Source organism: Neoarius graeffei, chromosome 1 (assembly GCF_027579695.1).
Source record: "Neoarius graeffei isolate fNeoGra1 chromosome 1, fNeoGra1.pri, whole genome shotgun sequence".
NCBI lineage: Eukaryota > Metazoa > Chordata > Actinopteri > Siluriformes > Ariidae > Neoarius > Neoarius graeffei.
Genome location: NC_083569.1, coordinates 89,702,499 through 89,724,227, shown reverse-complemented (window position 1 = coordinate 89,724,227; position 21,729 = coordinate 89,702,499). Strand labels below are relative to the sequence as shown.

The window sequence follows — 21,729 nt, the reverse complement described above, 5'->3', positions numbered from 1 at the left end:
TTGTAAATATATAAAACGTATACTAACATCACGCTTTCATGCTAACACTTTTAACACACTTTAAAATAATTATACTATATTACACTTTATAGAAATATATTATACTAAAATATACTTTAAGTGAAAGTTGTGTAATTTCTAAAGTGTACTTATTTGAAATTTGTTTTTACACATATTTGATATATTTTAAAATGTATGCTCAAAATTATCACTGTAACATACACTGAAAGCATATTTTAAAAGTACACATTTTTAAAAGTACACATATATTATAATACAAACAAAGTACACTTTAATTTGACTAATTAAGCATATATTAGTACATATAAAGTCATATACTTAAAGTATACAAAATATACTTTAAGTTGTTCCACTTTAGCACATAAAAGTACACTAAATACACTTCAAGTTGCACTTTTCTACAATTTAATTACAATTAAAATATATTTAGTACAAAATTAGTTTTTCCCAAATAGCATGCCTCAAGTTAACTAATCATAAACACACTTGAAGTATATTGATGATTAGTGTGGCTTCAAGTACACAAAAGTATGCTAAATTTTAGTACACTTAGCACATTTATTTTTCACCAGGGTGTGTTTAATGATGGTGCTCTAGATGCTTGTGGAAAAATATGGGAGGCTATTACAGACGAAATCTCTCTCTCTCTCTCTCTCACACACACACACACACACACACGCACACCACCTAGAGGCCTGCATAAATAACAGCCTCATGTAAGAACAAAGGGCATGGCTTATCAAATCACAAAAATGAAAGTACACAAACTGAAAGTATGAACTTTGGAACAAAGCGCTTTTCCTTTTAGCGTCTTCTTATTGAGAAAATATTCGTCTTAAAATGAGTGAGTATTTTAATTTTTTGAAAGAAGTGATGTGTTAAACTGTGCTGAAACAAGTGTAATGTGTAAAGTGTTATTTATCTTGTGAAACAGACTGAAGCAATAATGAGAACCTTTCTTTCAGGGGTTATTTGTGTGACTCTCCTGATTCTCTCCAGCTTTGTGGAATCTCAATCAGGTATGGAAAAAAATTGTGTGTTCTGAGGTTCTATGTCCTTTCCTAACCACTTTGACCTCGATGGAAAACGACATAAGCTGAAGGAAAGATGTGAAGGAGAATTCATATTTAACAAGACAGTGAGGCATCAACGATTTGTATTTGTTTCCAAAATCACCTTTCTGTTAAATTTGGTTCACTATCTTTTTCCCCTCTGCTTGAGGGAGCTGTGGCACAGATTGATGGGTAATAGGCAGCATTGAGGATACATCAATGTTGCCTTCAACCAGGAGCAGTTTGAAAGCATCTTAGACAGGAAATGAGAGTTCTCGAGATCAGTATCGAACAGTCCTTGATGCCTCGCTGTCTGAGGAGGGTCTGGCTGCAGACTGGAGCTCCACTCAAGACAGGAAACATGTGACCTCCTAACCTTAATCCTAGGTCACATGTCTCCTGTCAAGAGTGGAGGTCATGTGTTTCCTGTATATCCTATTGGTTATTCCTTTTAATTTGATTTTAAAAAATATATTATTGAAATAAATGACGCTACTGCTTTCTATCTTGTACAGCACAGAAACATCTTAATGGTCAGCAAATTTACCAAGCAACTCTGTCCCTGTGTCTGAAATCACTCACTCGTCCACTCCTCCCTACTCACTATATTGCAGTGGAATAGACCCCAACAGTTACTTCCTCATTATTCTGAGCGGGGAGGTCACGTGTTTCCTGTCTAGTGGAGTTTGAGCACTGAGCTCTCGCCCTCATACACACACACATACATATATGGCTAAAAGTGAAGGTTTTGAATGACTAAACTTGGCTTTATGAATATGGTATTTTCCTAAAATGATCAACAAATTTATTATATTTAACTGTTTTTTCCTTTTGTTGTTATGGAAACCAAACAGTACATATTTCCAACACAGAGAAAAATCAGAGTCAAGGTTGGCTGTAATGTTATTTCGATATTTCATTGTAATGTTATATCAAGGTTATTTCTGTCCAGAATGTGATGGTAAAGGGACATTGCCGAACAGGTGCATTATTGTATCCGGGTCCGTCTCACACAATGAACAGTCCACACAAACGTCTCTCTTAAACTTAAGCAGATAATGCTTGACAGGATAGTATCCAGGGCTTTGAACCGGTTCAAGGAACGAAAACGAAAACCAGGAACTTTTTCTATTTCACATGGAACAGAAACGAAACCAGAAACTTTATTATTTTTTATGTTCCGGAACAGAAACGCTTATTAAAAATAATGGTAACCAGTTAATACCGGTTTTTATTTCGTTCCTCAAAGTTTCCGTAGCCTACAAATAAAAAAGCCATTCTCCTCCTGCGCAAGTTTCTATGACCCGCTGGGGTTCACTTCCTGTGTGACGTTCGCTGACTGAATGGAGAGAGCGGGAAGGTGGACTACTATCATGTCTCCACGTGATAATAAGTGGAGTGTCTGAGCAAAGAAGTGGAGTTACTGAGTGTCTGAGCAAAGAAGAGCCTGAACGTTGCAACCTCCCTATTGGCTGTTTGTAAAAATGTATCAGTTGTTGCCCTTCCCACGGGAATCATCGCGGGCTCGAGAGACGAGACCTGACGAGTTAGTTCGTTGGTAGCAGAACAAAATGTCTGGACACAAATCGGGTTTTCAGAAAAGGAAAGAAAATAAACGGAGGGTTGAAAATACAAAAAAGGAGGCAGAAAATGCAAAACGAGTTTTAAGGTAGGACAAATGGTTACTTTTCTGAGGCAGCCCGCCATGGCTGCAGGCCTTCAGTTGTGTCATTGAATGGTTACTTTTCTGAGGCAGCCCGCCGTGGCTGCCTGCAGGCTTATTTATTATAGCCCATTTAGTTAAAATAGTTGATATAAAATGTTTATAGTTATGTGATGGTTGTCCTGATTTAGACTGGTGGGGTTTTTTTTTTTTGGGGGGGGGGTTGCGCGATGTTGCACCCGGGTCCAGATTAGGGCAGAACCGGCCCTGGCTACATTTCAGGTGTAGTTTGTTTTATGTATGTATGTACTTGCATAGATGTGTACTTGGTCTTCCAATATGGCACCTAACAAAATCTCGCAGCGCGGTGACGTCATGCGGTAGCCCTCTATAGGGCCTGACTAGCCTTTGGTAACACACTCAACGAATTATCTTTCATTTTTGGCACTTTTTCTGTTTGTGTAGATGGGAAGACATACTGAGAATCCAAATCGCCAACATTTGAAATAATAATTGTTTTGAATTATTTCTTGTCTTATTTATTGAAGGTTGTAATAGAATTAGCCTACATTTGGCTTAAGCTGGATGAGACAGAGACATAACTTTATAGCCATTTGTTAACAGCTGACAGGGAACGTAATTAACCATTCCGGGAACAAAATTTTTTTGTTCTAACCAGTTCGGGAACATCTATTTAATGGTGGAACCCAAAACCGGAAACGTTAAAATTCCATTTCTGTTCGGAACGAACCAATAGGAAAAAAATTCTGTTTCAAAGCCCTGATAGTATCTATGAATCAGTTTGAAAGACACCTCCCTTACTTTGTTTGTAAGGAAGTATCTGTATGGGAGGTTCCACACACTACTCCAGTTCAGGTCACCAACAAGACCAGTCCAGTACTGAACCACAGAGGGGATAGTGGTGATATCTGTCTGGAATAATGTGTGAATATTGCGATTATTGTTCTTGGATGTGACAGAGAAGCATACATGACCCACTGAGGTCAATATGGGGTCCAGAGGTGGTAAACAAACTGTTTTTTCAGCCCCTCTTAGGCCAAGTTTACATTAGACCATATCTGTCTCATTTTCTTCGCGGATGCACTGTCCGTTTACATTAAAATGCCTGGAAACACCGGGAAACGGGAATCCGCCAGGGTCCACGTATTCAATCCAAATCGTGTCTGGTCCGGTGCTGTGTAAACATTGAGAATACGCGGATACGCTGTGCTGAGCTCTAGCTGGCGTCGTCATTGGACAACGTCACTGTGACATCCACCTTCCTGATTCGCTGGCGTTGGTCATGTGACGCGACTGCTGAAAAACGGCGCGGACTTCCGCCTTGTATCACCTTTCATTAAAGAGTATAAAAGTATGAAAATACTGCAAATACTGATGCAAATACTGCCAATTGTGTAGTTATGATTGTCTTTAGGCTTGCCATCCTTCCACTTGCAAGTGGTAAGTGACGCGCATGCCCGACATGCACTGAGATCACACACACAGCGGCTCAGTCCCAAATCACTGCTCGTGCGCTATACTCGCGCGCTCTGTGAGCTGCGCAGGGCCGGAGTGCGCACCCTCCAGAGGGCACTCGCTGTTCAGGGCGGAGTGATTTGGAGCGCAGGATGCCTGCGGAGCCGAGCGTATCCGTGTATTGGTGTTGCTATGTGCACGCGAATCGTGTATTGGCGTTGCTGTGTGCACACTAATCGTTTTAAAAATGTTAATCTGATGATCCGCTGATACGGTCTAATGTAAACCCCACCTTAGAAGAGTTAGGATACCAGAGGAAATGGCATCCATTACAATGGCAAACTCATGGGGTAACAGGAATACCAAATGTTTGGAGGAACTCAGAATAATTTCGCAGACTTCCATTATCATTGAGTAGCTGGGTTACTAGAATTATGTTGTTACTGAACCAGGATTGAAAAAAAATAAGGATTTATTTTTATATTTAATGTGCTGATTATTCCAGATGAAGCATCTATGTGGGGAGAAGTTGTGTTTATAAATTAATGACCATGCCAAGAGCATTTGTTTATGGAAATTGGACAGGATTAGGGGAAATTTCTCTATTTCAAAATCACATACTGTAAAAATACATATTCAAGGCCTCCAATTGTAATGAAAATGTACCTGGGTATAAAGTTCTATGTGGATGTGGGATTATGTAGAAACTGTTTTATCCAATTAATTTTAAAGGTATTATTAAGGGTAGTAAAATCAAGAAAGTTTAGACCACCAGAATCATGTGTTCATAACAACAGACTTGTTCACATAATGTAGCTTGTTTTCCCAAATTAAATTGAACAGTAACTTATCAATGGCATTACAGAGCTGCTTGTCAACAGACGGGGGGTAGCTGTACATGTAAAGACGGGATAATCCTTCTGCCTTTGTCAGTAATATTCATCCTTTCAAGGATAAATCTCTCTGAAGCCATTAAGTTTTTCCTTGTCTTATCAATGATTAATTTAAAGTTTTCAGATCATAATTGGATCCAAGACATTTTAAGCCTTTTAGCAAATATTGAAGCAAAGACTCTGTCGTCATTGTTCAGTAACAAAATTGGTCACCAATTATCAATAAGTAGGGGATCCTTTTTGGGTTTGGGGATTAAAGTAATCAGGCCTTGTGTCAGTGTAGGAGGTAGAGTTCCCTGTTCCACACTTTCTAATATTACCTAAAGCAGGTAAGGTAATGTTCAAAGATATGCAGTTAGGTTAACATGGGGCAGCCTTGGGCTGAAGTGCCCTTGAGCAAGGTACCTAACCCCTGACTGCTCTCTGGCACTGTAGTATGGCCAGGGCCATAGCCAGCATTTTAAAATCGCCGAGGTCCGTGACGCGCACGCAAAGTGGGCGCCGAAATTTTTTTGACATATTTAAATGAGAGGGGTGAATTACACGTCACATAAGAGATCTATTCCTGAAATTACTTTTAATGGTGTTTGAACTGAATATCATCAGTTTTGAAAAAAAAAATAATGTATGTGGCAAGAGTAAGCATAATTTAAGGTTGTTTAATGGTTTGATCTGGCCCAAGCAATGAGGAAAAAAGATATCCGAACCATGTAGATACCAGGTCCATGCTACGGCCATGAGTATGGCTGCCCACTGCTCTAGATGTGTTAAATGCAGAGGATGGGGGGCGTCGTGGCTCAGGTGGTTAAGGCGTCATACCATGAATGCGGGCGACCCGGGTTCGATTCCGGCCCGAGGTCATTTCCCGATCCCTTCCCGTCTCTCTCTCCCGCTCATTTCCTGTCTCTACACTGTCCTATCCAATAAAGGTGCAAAAAGCCCAAAAAAATATCTTTAAAAAAAAAAAAAATGCAGAGGATGAATCTCACTGTGCTTGAAGTGTGCATGTGACAAAGGCTTCTTTTGCTTCTTCTTCTTCTTAAGTAGAAAGGGAGCTAGATCTTCTGTAAAGGTCTGATAAAATTCTGCAGAGGTGCCATCAACTCCAGGAGATTTGTTAGTTTTGAGATGTTCGATCGCATTGATGACTTCCTGTAAATTTATAGTTTCATTGCACATTTCTCTGTCATCTTCAGTGATTTGGGCGACGTTGTTCAAAGAGTTCAAGAATGTAGTTGTTGAACGATAACAATGTTTGGTTTTGTACAAATTGCTATAGAAATCGGAGCAGAATTCTGCTATTCTACTTGGATAATTAGTAACAGTGCCGTTAATACTGAATCGCTGGATTAAATTGAGCTTCCCGTGATGTCTTTCTAGGTTGAAAAAAATAGGCTGAATTCTGTTCACCTTCTTCAATCCATTTCTTCCTTGACCTTGCAAAGGCACCTTTAGCCTTGTTTAAGTAAATTTCGTTTAATTTGTTTCGGAATCAAATCTAGTCTTTCCTCTTCTGACATATCAGCAGGATTCTTCTGGGACAATACAATTATTTTAGAGACCACCCTCTCTTCTTCCAATCTACGACTTTTGGTTAAGGTACTGCCATAATTTCTCAAGTACTGACCAGCTTTAAATTTAAAAAGTTCCTAATTGCTACCAAAAGCATCCTCAGACTTTGCTTTGTTCCAAAATTCCATTATTATCCTCTTTATGCCTGATTTTACTTTCTCATGTTGTAGTAGCAAGCTGTTTAGTTGCCAGTAAGCACTCCTACATGCTTCAGTAGAAGCAGAATGCAAAGGAATAAAAATGGAGACTGAATTATGATCTGTTAATGGTGTTATGATAATATTAATTGATATCTTATCAATGTTCAAATTATCAGAAACCAGCCAGGAAGTCTAACCGTGATTGCCTGGTGGCATTTCTATTACTTCATGTAAAAGCCTTAGTGTTTGGATATTTATTCCTCCACATATCAACCAAGTTAAATTTTTGCATAAAGAGTTTCAAGTTTTCATTAACAGCGGTAGGGCTACGCAGAGGCCAACAGTCCAAATTGTGAGTTAATATCATGTTGAAATCTCCCCCTATTACAATACCTGAGATTGGAATGTTATTAAAAGGTATTTCAACTATGCTTCTCTAATGTTTCAAGTAGTATATCACTCTCATTGTGCAAGTTATAGCCATATATATTAACAATTACCAGTGTGAAGTTGTCAGTGGGTAACACTTGGAGAATAAAATGACCTGAAGCATCACACAGTGGTGCTTGAAGGTTTGTGAACCCTTTAGAATTTTCTATATTTCTGCATAAATATGACCTAAAGCATCATCAGATTTTCACACCAGTCCTAAAAGTAGATAAAGAGAACCCAGTTAAACAAATGAGAGAAAAATATTAGACTTGGTCATTTATTTAATGAGGAAAATGATTCAATATTACATATCTGTGGATTGGCAGTTAATTTGAAGGTGAAATTAGAGTCAGGTGTTTTCAATCAATGGGATGACAATGAGGTGTGAGTGGGCACCCTGTTTTATTTAAAGAACAGGGATCTATCAAAGTCTGATCTTCACAACACATGTTTGTGGAAGTGTATCATGGCACGAACAAAGGAGATTTCTGAGGACCTCAGAAAAAGCGTTGTTGATGATCATCAGGCTGAAAAAGGTTACAAAACCATCTCTAAAGAGTTTGGACTCCACCAATCCACAGTCAGACAGATTGTGTACAAATGGAGGAAATTCAAGACCATTGTTTCCCTCCCCAGGAGTGGTTGACCAACAAAGATCACTCCAAGAGCAAGGTTTATAATAGTCGGCGAGGTCACAAAGGACCCCAGGGTAACTTCTAAGCAACTGAAGGCCTCTCTCACATTGGCTAATGTTCATGTTCATGAGTCCACCATCAGGAGAACACTGAACAACAATGGTGTGCATGGCAGGGTTGCAAGGAGAAAGCCACTGCTCTCCAAAAAGAACATTGCTGTTTGTCTGCAGTTTTCTAAAGATCAGAAGGCTATTGGAAAAATGTTTTGTGGACGGATGAGACCAAAATAGAACTTTTTGGTTTAAATGAGAAGCATTATGTTTGGAGAAAGGAAAACACTGCATTCCAGCATAAGAACCTTATCCCATCTGTGAAACATGGTGGTGGTAGTATCATGGTTTGGGCCTGTTTTGCTGCATCTGGGCCAGGACAGCTTGCCATCATTGATGGAGCAATGAATTCTGAATTATACCAGCGAATTCTAAAGGAAAATGTCAGGACATCTGTCCATGAACTGAATCTCAAGAGAAGGTGGGCCATGCAGCAAGACAACAACCCTAAGCACACAGGTTGTTCTACCAAGGAATGGTTAAAGAAGAATAAAGTTAATGTTTTGGAATGGCCAAGTCAAAGTCCTGACCTTCATCCAATTGAAATGTTGTGGAAGGACCTGAAGCGAGCAGTTCATGTGAGGAAACCCACCAACATCCCAGAGTTGAAGCTGTTCAGTACGGAGGAATGGGCTAAAATTCCTCCAAGCTGGTGTGCAGGACTGATCAACAGTTACCGCAAATGTTTAGTTGCAGTTATTGCTGCACAAGGGGGTCACACCAGATACTGAAAGCAAAGGTTCACATACGTTTGCTACTCACAGGTATGTAATATTGGATCATTTTCCTCAATAAATAAATGACCAAGTATAATATTTTTGTCTCATTTGTTTAACTGGGTTCTCTTTATCTACTTTTAGGACTTGTGTAAAAATCTGATGATGTTTTAGGTCATATTTATGCAGAAATATAGAAAATTCTAAAGGGTTCACAAACTTTCAAGCACCACTGACAGATAATAGATAACATAGTCCCTAAAAAGTTGTACTTTAGAGTAGTAACACTGGCAGAATATTCAGATCCATGAGCCTGCCATAGATCATTACCCCACTGGGATCTCCAAAATCTTCCATCATCAGGAACTGAATGTCACTCTTTAATAAAACAGAAATCATTTTTGTGCTGCTTGGCAAACAAAAATAAAGCTTTGCTCTTAACACCATTTCTTAACCCCCTGGCATTGAGAGTAATGATATGTATAATGTATGTATAATTTTGATCCTGTGTTGATTTCAGAAAAAACAAATAAAATTAACTTGGGCACCAAATTCTAGTTTTTTTTTTTTTAATTAAAGATGTATGCTGTACAATCTTTTTGCCATGGAAAAAGAACAGTTCAAAGAAATTACTGAAAGCCGAAATATTGTCATGACATTCATATCCAAGGTAACATTCATGTCACTGTATCTAAACTTCTGACCACAACTGTGTGTGATTTTTTTTTTTTAATTTGTATCTTGTATAGTCGGCTTGTTCTTGGGATTTTTTCCTATTTTATGTTGCACAGTGTGTCCTTTTCACATGTAATAACATGCTGCTGTAACAAAATTTCCCAACTTAGGATCGATTAAGTAACTATAAAGCTGTCTGAACTAATTTATATAGTTTGACACTGTATGAACCAAGAAGATGAGGAGGAGCCATCTAGTTCATCACTGAACAGTTCCTTGGACAGATGAGATGTGGGAAGAAAGTGTAAGTGCTGTCACGATGCACAAAATAAAACTGGAGTCTCAATCGTCTTCCAAAGGAATGTAATATATAAAAAAAAGTGGGTGAATTTTATTTTTGGGGAAGACCCTGAAAATTTCAGCTACATATTAGTGTTGTGTTCAGTGCATTTCACTGAAGACAATTTTAGCAACTTGGGGTCAGATCAGATGGGCTTTGTTACACAGCTTATATTGAAAGACTGAGCTGTTGGAGTTGACCACGAGTCCACAAATAGTAAATAAACCATTCAGAATTTCAAAAAAAAAAAGTTAAATGCAGTATTCTCCTTTTGGAATGAAAATTATGCTAAAATTAGATAAAACATTGTTTGACGAACAATTTTCTCAGCTACATTATCTGAATTAACTATAATATTGGAGAAAAACTCACTTCATGCAGTTAGCTGTTGTTAGATCAGTTAGCTTGGTCAGGTATCTTACCCAACTTTAAGGATATGATCGGGCACACAAGCTAAATAAATACTACATGTATATAGTTTTGGAATATTTGTTTCAGATGTATGCAAGCATCTGGATGGCATCATAAAAACAGCAATATGAAGACCGGAGCAAAACAATTCTGTGGCAGCGTGATCTTTTTGGTGAACGTTGAGAGGAGACTCCTAGATGAAAGACTGTTTGTTTTTCTTTTGCTGCACATCTCCACTAATATACAGATATAGTGCACATTTTATAGGGTGTAAATAATCTTCACTAAGGTTTTAGACAGCACTACAAAATGGTGTCCTCACTCTATAGTGCCCTATATAGTCGGTAGGGAGCGATTTCAGACACTTAACAATACAGTAATACAACCCCGATTCCAAAAAAGTTGGGACAAAGTACAAATTGTAAATAAAAACGGAATGCAATGATGTGGAAGTTTCAAAATTCCATATTTTATTCAGAATAGAACATAGATGACATATCAAATGTTTAAACTGAGAAAATGTATCATTTAAAGAGAAAAATTAGGTGATTTTAAATTTCATGACAACAATACATCTCAAAAAAGTTGGGACAAGGCCATGTTTACCACTGTGAGACATCCCCTTTTCTCTTTACAACAGTCTGTAAATGTCTGGGGACTGAGGAGACAAGTTGCTCAAGTTTAGGGATAGGAATGTTAACCCATTCTTGTCTAATGTAGGATTCTAGTTGCTCAACTGTCTTAGGTCTTTTTTTGTCATATCTTCTGTTTTATGATGCGCCAAATGTTTTCTATGGGTGAAAGATCTGGACTGCAGGCTGGCCAGTTCAGTACCCGGACCCTTCTTCTACGCAGCCATGATGCTGTAATTGATGCAGTATGTGGTTTGGCATTGTCATGTTGGAAAATGCAAGGTCTTCCCTGAAAGAGACGTCGCCTGGATGGGAGCATATGTTGCTCTAGAACCTGGATATACCTTTCAGCATTGATGGTGTCTTTCCAGATGTGTAAGCTGCCCATGCCACACGCACTAATGCAACCCCATACCATCAGAGATGCAGGCTTCTGAACTGAGCGCTGATAACAACTTGGGTCGTCCTTCTCCTCTTTAGTCCGAATGACACGGCATCCATGATTTCCATAAAGAACTTCAAATTTTGATTCGTCTGACCACAGAACAGTTTTCCACTTTGCCACAGTCCATTTTAAATGAGCCTTGGCCCAGAGAAGACGTCTGCGCTTCTGGATCATGTTTAGATACGGCTTTTTCTTTGAACTATAGAGTTTTAGCTGGCAACGGTGGATGGCACGGTGAATTGTGTTCACAGATAATGTTCTCTGGAAATATTTCTGAGCCCATTTTGTGATTTCCAATACAGAAGCATGCCTGTATGTGATGCAGTGCCGTCTAAGGGCCCGAAGATCACAGGCACCCAGTATGGTTTTCTGGCCTTGACCCTTACGCACAGAGATTCTTCCAGATTCTCTGAATCTTTTGATGATATTATGCACTGTAGATGATATGTTCAAACTCTTTGCAATTTTACACTGTCGAACTCCTTTCTGATATTGCTCCACTATTTGTCGACGCAGAATTAGGGGGATTGGTGATCCTCTTCCCATCTTTACTTCTGAGAGCCGCTGCCACTCCAAGGTGCTCTTTTTATACCCAGTCATGTTAATGACCTATTACCAATTGACCTAATGAGTTGCAATTTGGTCCTCCAGCTGTTCCTTTTTTGTACCTTTAACTTTTCCAGCCTCTTATTGCCCTGTCCCAACTTTTTTGAGATGTGTTGCTGTCATGAAATTTCAAATGAGCCAATATTTGGCATGAAATTTCAAAATGTCTCACTTTTGACATTTGATATGTTGTCTATGTTCTATTGTGAATACAATATCAGTTTTTGAGATTTGTAAATTATTGCATTCCATTTTTATTTACAATTTGTACTTTGTCCCAACTTTTTTGGAATCGGGGTTGTATACTGAAGGGGATGGCTGAGGGCCCAGTTAAAACCCCTGGGGATCTCTTTTCATATAGAGTGTGTGTGTGTGTGTGTGTGTGTGTGTGTGTGTGTGTTAGAGGATATTACACCGTGGTGTCAGAGTGCAGGCACTTATCGATGTATGTGCAAAGGACAGCGAGATGCAAACTGTATACAAAGCCAAATCATAAGACAGGAAGCATGGTCAGGAAACTAGCAAGGGTCGGTCGAGCAGCAAACAGAGTAGTAGAGGCAAGACAGATCACATGACTGTAGAGAGTAAGCAGAGGTCAGAATAACGAGAGGCAGACAGAGAATGCAAGGCTTTGTATGAACTGGAGAAACACAGAACGATACTTTGTATTGGAGTAGAGTGAGTGAGGAGCTTAAATAGTGTGACAAGTAATTAGTGGAATGAGTGGCAGCTGTAATCAATAGGCCGGTGACAGGGACACTGTGGTTCTTGGGAGTTGTAGTTCAAAGAATCCATGTTTGTAGTTTGGTTGTTCTCAACGGGTTAACTGACAGGAACCCCCCCCCCCCCCCCCCCCAAGAAGCTACATTCTTTCTTGGGTGACCTCTTCCTCTCAGTGCTGGTTTGTCAGGATGTTGAGCATGGAATTCTTGTTTGAGGGTCTGGAATGTCTTTAGCAGCTACCCAGCTTTGTTCTTCAGGTCCATACCCTTCTCAATCTACCAGGTATTCAATTTGACCTCTTCTACATCTGGAATCAAGGATTCTATTTACTTGGTGGATGGGTTCACCTTCTAGGTTAAGTGCTGGGTGCTCTTGGACTGGTGTGTTCTTGGCGAGAGGGCCCAGGATGGCAGGTTTCAGGTTGGAGATATGGAATGTGGGAGATATTCTGCTGTGAGGGGGAAGTTCTAATCAGTATGAGACCTTGTTGATGCAACGCAGTACCTTGAATGGCCCGACATAACATGGCTGAAGTTTTTGACAGGTGTTGGGTTCTCTGAGGTTCTCTGTGGCAACCCATACTCTGTCACCTGGGGAGAAGTCTGGATTGTTACCACTGTGTTTCTCCACATATTCCTTATACTTAGCGTTGACTGTCTCTAGACATTGGTGGACCTCCTTCCAGATTGCTTGACTGTGAGAGAACCAGTCATCCACTGCTTGTACTTGGCTTGGCGTGTTGTCCCAGGGGAACAGGGGCAGCTGGTAGCCGAGTATGCACTGAAAGGGTGTTATTTGGGTTGCAGAATGTTTAAGGGAGTTTTGTGCATACTCAGCCCACGGGAAGAATCGGGCCCAGTACCCCTGGTTACGCATCCAGAAGATCCTCAGGAAACAGCCGATTTCTTGGTTGGCTCATTCTACTTGACCGTTTGACTGTGGATGATAGCCAGACGTGAGGCTTACTGATACCCCTAATCTTTCCATACTTTCCAGGACTTTGACTTTTGTTTGCAAAAAAGTATTTTACTGAACTTTGAGAGGAAGCCAAAAAATTTTTCTAAAATGTCAAGCTATGCTGTTGGGTGTCAAAAGCAGAAAAGTGTCCATGAAAAACATTACATTTTACTCCATAACTATTGAAATTGGGTCCCTGTCCAAGCCAGCAGAAGATGTCTGGTTTCAGGCCATTAGGAAGAGAATTGATCCAAGAAGCGCCATCTTTGCAGCCCCCATCTCATCTCACAGTCACTACATATCACAATACACAATCCTCCTCAGTCTTCTTTTTCTACAAGTTATGACAGGGAAAAATCCCCAAAGCTGTAATTCATGAATGGTCCACTCCACATACAATCTGTTGGTCTCAGTTTGATCACAAAACAATAAAGGTTTACCGAATCAATATGTCAGCAACTTCAAATCAATATTAGTGTCCCCTGCTGCCGATTTTCTGAATTGAGCCAAAAAGTTCATCTACTCCACCAGCGCCACCATGATCGAAAATCAAGTGACTGCATTCCTGCGTGCTGATTTGCCAAAGCTCAAATGGAGTTCATGAACCTCACGTGCCATGCTGTTTTGCCTATCAGTGTATCAGAGTGCAGGCACTTACTGATGTATGTGCAGGAGAGAGTGGGGAGCAAACTTGAAATGAAGCCAAATTGTAAAATGAGAAGAGTAGACAAAAGGCAGGCAATGGTCAGTTGATCGGCAAACAGGGCAATACAGAAGAGACAAGTAACGTAAACAGAGAGAGATAGCGAGGGCAGGGCTCGAAATTAACTTTTTTTCTTTGTGTCCCCCAGTGGTCCCGAATTCTGTGTTGTATTGTCCCGAATGGAAGCAATAGTGTCCCCATTTTTCCCTCTCTGAAATAACCAGTGGTTAATATTATCATATGAAGTTACTATTATATTTGTAACTATGCAATTTTGAACCCTTTATATCATTTTTACAATAAGTCACAAGACACAAGCGACACATGTCCAATACATCATCTACTTCAAAATTACAGTTATTGCATTTTCAGTTTATTAAACTTTGGCGATCTCACTGTATGAATAGATACCCGTTAATTTAAAGGGGCCAACTAGCTCATTCAGAAAATGTTTCAGCTCCCTACATCTGCAGTACACTTTAGTTGAAAATAAGACCCCTTTTATGTTCATTTCATCTACTTATACCTTGAATATCTGTTGGCACTTATAAGGCCAACTTATAATTTTCACCATTACCGTTATCCATTTTTATGAACTTTCCGTTATCCATTACCGTTATCCATTTTTATGAACTTTCCGTTATCCATTTTATGAACTTTCCGTTATCCATTTTATGAACTTTCCGTTATCCATTTTTATGAACTTTCGCTGCCGAAACGTGGGTGCAAATTAGCAACATCAGCATAGTGCCAGGTCCGAGCCTAGTTGTGCTGCTGACTGACTAAACTTTCTGAACTAGAAAGACACCAAGAAAACTCACTTATTCTGTTGAACGGTATCTTCCGTCAATATCATCCACATCATTCCTGTTGTATTTTATAACGTGTCTAACAGTGTTCATTAAGTTCATTCAGTTACTAGTGTTGCCTGCAGACCAGGCGAGGACACTTTGGATCCTGAAGGTCCCGGAGACGTTATGTCTGGGCTTTCAGTTTCTTCCCTGCGGTCGGTCCGCTTCAACCACTTCAGCATTTTTGTTCTGGCAAGAGTCGGTGCAGCGTGTGCGGTAGCAATTCCATTCCAGGTCCATATAATGCGGACACCGGCCGAAGATTCTAGAACAGAATGTGCTGCTCTGTAGCCTACGGATGCAGGTGCATCGAAAGTGTAGCTACTATGTATTTTTCGCTGTTAACGTTTTAAAATTAAAATTTACAAATTAGGTGAATGTCTACGTATGTGTTACGGCTTTGTGAATAATATTAATGTAGAACTTTTTTTCTAGATCTATTTTTTTCCATTGTCCCGGGATTGTCCCAGATATGATAATTTTGTGTCCCGATGACATTTTTTATGGTCCCCGGGACATCGGGACACCGTTAGTTTCGAGCGCTGAGCGAGGGTCAGAAAACTTGAGTCAGGCAGAGATGGAAAGGCTTGGTATGGACTGGAAAACACAGAATGATACTTCACACTGAAGGTGTGTGAGGGAGAGGCTTAAGAAATGTGGCTGATGAGTTGTGAATGAACGACAGCTGATTTCAATAAGCCAGTGACAGAGGGCGCTGTTCTCTTTGGGTGCCCCCCTGAGGAGCTCCCTCTGGGAGCTAAATTCTTCCTGGGGTGCCCTGTTCCCCTAGGTGCAGGTTTATCAGTGTGTTGTGCATGAAACTCTTGACTCTTGCTTTAGCAGAGAGTCCAGAATGTCTTTGGCTCCCACCCAGCTTTGTTCCTCAAGTCCATAGCTCTCCCAGTCTATCAGATATTCAACTTGACCTCTTCTGTGTTTGGGATCAAGTATTCTGTTTATCTGGTAGATGAGCTCACCTTCAAGGCTTAGCGGTGGGTGAAGCGTTCTCAGCAAGAGGGCTCAAAATTACAGATTTCAGACAGGAAACATGAAACATGGGGGATATCCAGCTGTGAGGGGGGAGTTCTAACCTGTATGAGACATTGTTGATATGCTGAAGTACTTTAAATGGGCCAATGTAGCGTGCCTGTAGCTTCCGACAAGGTTCCTAGTGGAGACCCATACTCTGTCACCTGGAGAAATCTGGGTTGTTGCTTCTGTGCTTATCTGCATATTCCTTGTATTTGGTGTTAATGGTCTCTATGCATTGATGTACCTCCTCCCATATGGCTTGGCTACAAGAGAACCAGTCCTCCACTGCTTGTACCTGTGCTGGTGCATCATCCCAGGGGAACAGGGGCAGTTGGTAGCTGAGCATGCACTGAAAGGGTGTTAGTTACATAGCGGAGTGTTTGAGTGAGTTCTGTGCATACTTGGCCCATGGAAGGAATTGAGACCAGTCCCCCTGGTTCCTCATACAAAAGATTCTTAGAGAGCATCCAATTTCTTGGTTGGCCTGTTCCATTTGTCTGTTAGATTGGGGATGATAACTGGATGTGAGACTCACTGAAAATCCTAACTGTTCCATAAAACAGGTCCATAAGTGTGAGATGAACTGGGGACCCTGGTTGCTGACTGTGTCCTCAGGGATGCCAAGAGTACTTGAACACTGATTGGAAGAGCAGTTCAGCTGTTTGGAGTGCCATGGGAATGCCAGGTGCCATGGGAATGCCATGGGACTTTCACCTGGGCACACTTAGAGCAGGAGGTGATTAACTGGTTTATTTCAGTGAGCATGTTCTCCCACCAGTATTTGTTCCTAAGCATTTGATGAGTTTGTTCAGCTGCCAAGATGTCCCGTGGCAGGAGATGTGTGAGCCCAGGTGATGAGTCACCCTCGGAAGTGCTTCAGGATGTAAAGGAGGCCAGGCGGAAGACTGATTAGGCTTGTCCATGGTTGGGAGTTCTTTATCTCCTGATCCAGGTCCCAAGTGATGGATTGGACAAAGCAGTTGGGCAAGAGAACAGGGTGAGTTACGGGGTCCGGATGTGATGAGTCGAAGGTATGAGATAGGGCGTCTACCTTGGTATTTTTTTACCCTGGGTGGAACGAGATCATGAAATTAAAATGTGTGAAGAAGAGTGCACATCTGGTTTGGCATGGGTTCAATCTTTTGGTCTTCTTGAGATATTCAAGATTCTTATGATCAGTCAGTATCACAAAGGGGTGCGTGGCTCCCTCCAGCCAGTGTCTCCACTCTTTGAGAGCGAGTTTGATGGCGAGCAGTTCTCTGTTCCTGACATCATAATTCCTTTCTGCAGAAGTGAGTTTCTTAGAGAAAAAAGCCACTGGGTGAAGCTTGTGTTTCTCGCCAAAGTGTTGGGACAAGACTCCTACTCCTGTGTCAGAAGCATCAACTTCGACCGTGAATGGCTTGGTCAGGTCAGGGTGCTGTAGGACCAGGGCTGAGGTGAAGGTGTTCTTGAGCCAACTAAAGGCTTCTTCTGCCGAAGGGTTCCAGTGGAGATGCTTGAGTCCCTTCTTGAGTAGGACCATTAGGGGAGCAGCAATTGTACTGAAGCCTCTAATAAAGCAACGGTAGAAGTTGGCAAAGCCTAAGAAACATTGAAGCTTCTTTATGGATGTGGGTACTAGCCAGGACGTCAAGTCATGTCAAGTTTATTTGTATAGTGCTTTTAACAATAAACATTGTCGCAAAGCAGCTTTACAGAATTTGAACGACTTAAAACATGAGCTAATTTTATCCCTAATCTATCCCCAATGAGCAAGCCTGTGGCGACGGTGGCAAGGAAAAACTCCCTCAGACGACATGAGGAAGAAACCTCGAGAGGAACCAGGCTCAAAAGGGAACCCATCCTCATTTGGGCAACAACAGACAGCCTGACTATAATATTAACAGTTTTAACATGAGGACAGTTTCGTTGATGTTATAACTCTTCATTGATGGAATCTTGAGTGCAAAACTGTTCATGATAACTGCAGTCCTAAAGTTAGCAAGACAACTGTAGTCCTCAGCCATAAAAGCATTACTGTAAGAGTCCAGAGCATCCTCCAGGTATAACCCTCAACTGTCCTCATGGGGCCGTCCTTCAAAGGAGCGGTGCGATAAAACTCCGACCAGGCACAGGGCACCAGGATGGACCAAGCAGGTCCGAGGGGCAGAAGAGGCCAGCATCTCAATCCCAGGACCAACATGTAACTCAGAGGGACAGATTGGGGGGGGGGGGGAGAGAGAAAGAAAACACATGTTGTTAGGTATGCCCTAAAAATGACAAGTATTAAATCTGTGTGGTAGGCTCACAGAGACGAGAGTCTTTATATCAGGCATAACACACAACAATAGCATGTTAATATGGTAAAAAATATATCATGACCTGCTCTGGCTGGGTGCTTGATTGGGTGATGGGAGCACACTCCTCAGCAATGATGAGATGCAGATGGGACCCTTAGGGCTGGCCAAGACAATTCAGTTACATTTCACCGGGTCTGGGACATGTGACAGAAAGTCTGACGGCCAATTCCCTGCAGGCTACGATAGCCAGTCGAGGTATCCACCCTCTCCACCAAAAGATTTCCTGTTGACTCCATGTAACTCAGAGGGACAGATTTGGGGTGGGAGGGGGAGGGAAAGAAAACACAGGTTGTTAGGTATGCCCAATGTCACCTGAATAAGTAGGAACAGTATACATATTGCACCGAGTACAAGCAGGGACTCCGGCAACTAACTATGACAGCATAACTGAAAGGAGAGAGCCAGAAGGTAACACAGGCATGAGGGAGCCCCAGGACATAAAGCAGCCAGCCACTACACCATCAACAAACTCGAGTGAGCAAGCAAGTGGGGACTGACAGCATCCATACATCCCAGCTTACCAAAACACTCTATGTCTGAGGACCCTCTAGATCTACACCTTTACCTCATAAACACCATTAACAAAAGGCTTGACTAAACAGATATGTTTTCAGCCTAGACTTAAATGCTGAGACTGTGTCTGATTCCCGAACATTACTTGGAAGGCTGTTCCATAACTGTGGGGCTTTGTAAGAAAAGGCTCTGCCCCCTGATGTAGCCTTCACTATACGAGGTACCAGCAGATAGCCTGCACCTTTTGATCTAAGTAGGTGTGGCGGGTCATAGAGGAGCAGAAGTTCACTCAGGCACTGTGGTGCAAGACCATTTAGTGCTTTAAAGGTCGATAGTAGTATTTTATAGTCAATACGAAATTTGATTGGGAGCCAATGCAGTGTGGATAAGACAGGCATGATGTGGTCATATTTTCTAGTTCTAGTAAGGACTCTTGCTGCTGCATTTTGAACTAACTGGAGCTTATTTATGCACTTATTGGAACATCCAGACAGTAAGGCATTACAATAATCCAACCTGGAGGTAACGAAAGCATGGACTAGTTTTTCTGCGTCACACAATGACATTAAATTTCTTATCTTTGCAATATTTCTGAGATGAAAGAAAGCTATCCAGGTGATGTTGAGTTTCGAATGAAAGACTGGGGTCAATAATCACTCCGAGGTCTTTTACTGTTGCACGTGAAGAAACAGAAAGGCCATCCAGAGTCACTGTGTAATCAGAAAACTTACTTCTAGCTGTATGTGGTCCTAGCACAAGTACTTCAGTCTTGTCAGAGTTAAGCAGAAGGAAATTAATAAGCATCCAGTGTCTAATGTCCTTAACACATTCCTCAATTCTATTAAGCTGGTGTCTCTCATCAGGTTTTGCAGAGACATACAACTGTGTGTCATCAGCATAACAGTGGAAACTAATACAATGTTTATGAATAATATCATCCAGAGGTAACATATATAGAGAAAAAAGCAGTGGACCCAAGACAGAACCTTGTGGAACACCAAACTTTACCTCGGTACGTCTAGAAATATCACCATTAATATCAACATACTGATAACGATCAGTTAGATAAGACCTGAGCCAGGAGAGGACCATTCCCTTAACTCCCGCAACATTTTCTAGTCTATCCAGAAGAATGGAATGATCAATGGTATCAAATGCTGCACTAAGGTCAAGCAACACAAGTAGCGAGACACAGCCCTGATCAGACACCAACAGTAGGTCATTTACTACTTTAACCAGTGCTGTCTCTGTGCTATGATGAGGTCTAAATCCTGACTGATACATTTCATGGATGTTATTCCTATGTAAATATGAGCATAACTGCTGTGCCACAGCTTTTTCAAGGATTTTGGAGATAAAGGGGAGGTTTGATATTGGCCGATAATTGGACAGCTGACAGGGATCAAGGTCAGGTTTTTTAATCAGGGGTTTGATAATTGCTAGTTTAAAGGATTTGGGTACATAGCCAATCGTAAGAGAAGAATTTATTATTTTTAGAAGCGGTTCAATTACTCCAGGCATTATCTGTTTGAATAGATGTGTAGGTAAGGGATCTAGTACGCAAGTTGAGGCTTTTGATGTAGAGATTAATGAAAGTAATTCAGTTTCTTTAAGGGGAGTAAAACATTCTAACTGATGATCTGATACAGTTATATAGTTTACTACAAGGTCACTTTCATTGTCTGACCTTAAATTAGTAGTTTTAATTTTTTGTCGGATATTCTCAATTTTGTCATTAAAAAAATTCATGAACCCCTCCTAGAACTGCCACCTTATTGTGGTGGAGGGGTTTGTGTGCTTGAATGATCCTAGGAGCTATGTTGTCGGGGGCATTATGCCCCTGTTAGGGTTTCCCAAGGCAGACAGGTCCTAGGTGACAGGCCAGACCAAGAGCAGTTCACCAAAAACCCCCTATGGAGAAAAAATCCAGGACCGTGACGTCGCCCGGTACGATGCAGCCGGGGCCCCACCCTGGAGCCAGGCCCGGGGTTGGGGCTCGTATGCGAGCGCTTGGTGGCCGGGCCTTTGCCCATGGGGCCCGGCTGGGCTCAGCCCGAAGAGGTGACGTGGGCCCGACCTCCTGTGGGTTCACCACCCACAGAGGTAGCAGTAGGGGTTTGGTGCAGTGTGGATTGGGTGGCAGTCGAAGGCAGGGGCCTCGACGACCTGATCCCCGGACACAGCGGCTGGCTGTTGGGACATGGAATGTCACTTCGCTGGGGGGGAAAGAGCCTGAGCTTGTGCGGGAGGTTGAGAGGTACGGGCTAGAGATAGTCGGGCTCACCTCCACGCACAGCTTGGGCTCTGGAACCCAGCTCCTTGAGAGGGGCTGGACTTTCCACTTCTCTGGAGTCGCCTATGGTGAGCGGCGGCGGGCTGGTGTGGGCTTGCTTATAGCTCCCCAGCTCAGCCGCCATGTGTTGGAGTTTACCCCAGTGAACGAGAGGGTCGCCTCTCTGCGCCTTCGGATTGGGGAGAGGGCTCTTACTGTTGTTTGTGCCTACGGGCCAAATAGCAGTATAGAGTATCCGGCCTTCTTGCAGTCCCTGGGAGAGGTACTGAGGGGTGCTCAGACTGGGGACTCCATTGTGCTACTGGGGGACTTCAATGCTCACGTGGGCGACGACAGTGATACCTGGAGGGGCGTGGTTGGGAGGAACGGCCTCCCCGATCTGAACCCGAGTGGTGTTTTGTTATTGGACTTCTGTGCTAGTCACGGTTTGTCCATAACGAACAACATGTTCGAGCATAGGGGTGTCCATAAGTGCATGTGGCACCAGGACACCTTA

At 41.8% G+C, this 21,729-nt stretch overlaps 1 long non-coding RNA gene across 1 annotated transcript in view; it reads left to right on the top strand.

The window, feature by feature from the left end:
- The first annotated feature begins 800 nt into the window (after nt 1-800).
- Nucleotides 801-21,729, top strand: part of LOC132889242 (uncharacterized) — a 35,215-nt gene continuing 14,286 nt past the window's right edge. The window contains exons 1-2 of the long non-coding RNA XR_009655029.1: nt 801-865; nt 987-1,040. This is a non-coding gene — a long non-coding RNA (uncharacterized LOC132889242). The remainder of the gene's footprint in view (nt 866-986; nt 1,041-21,729) is intronic.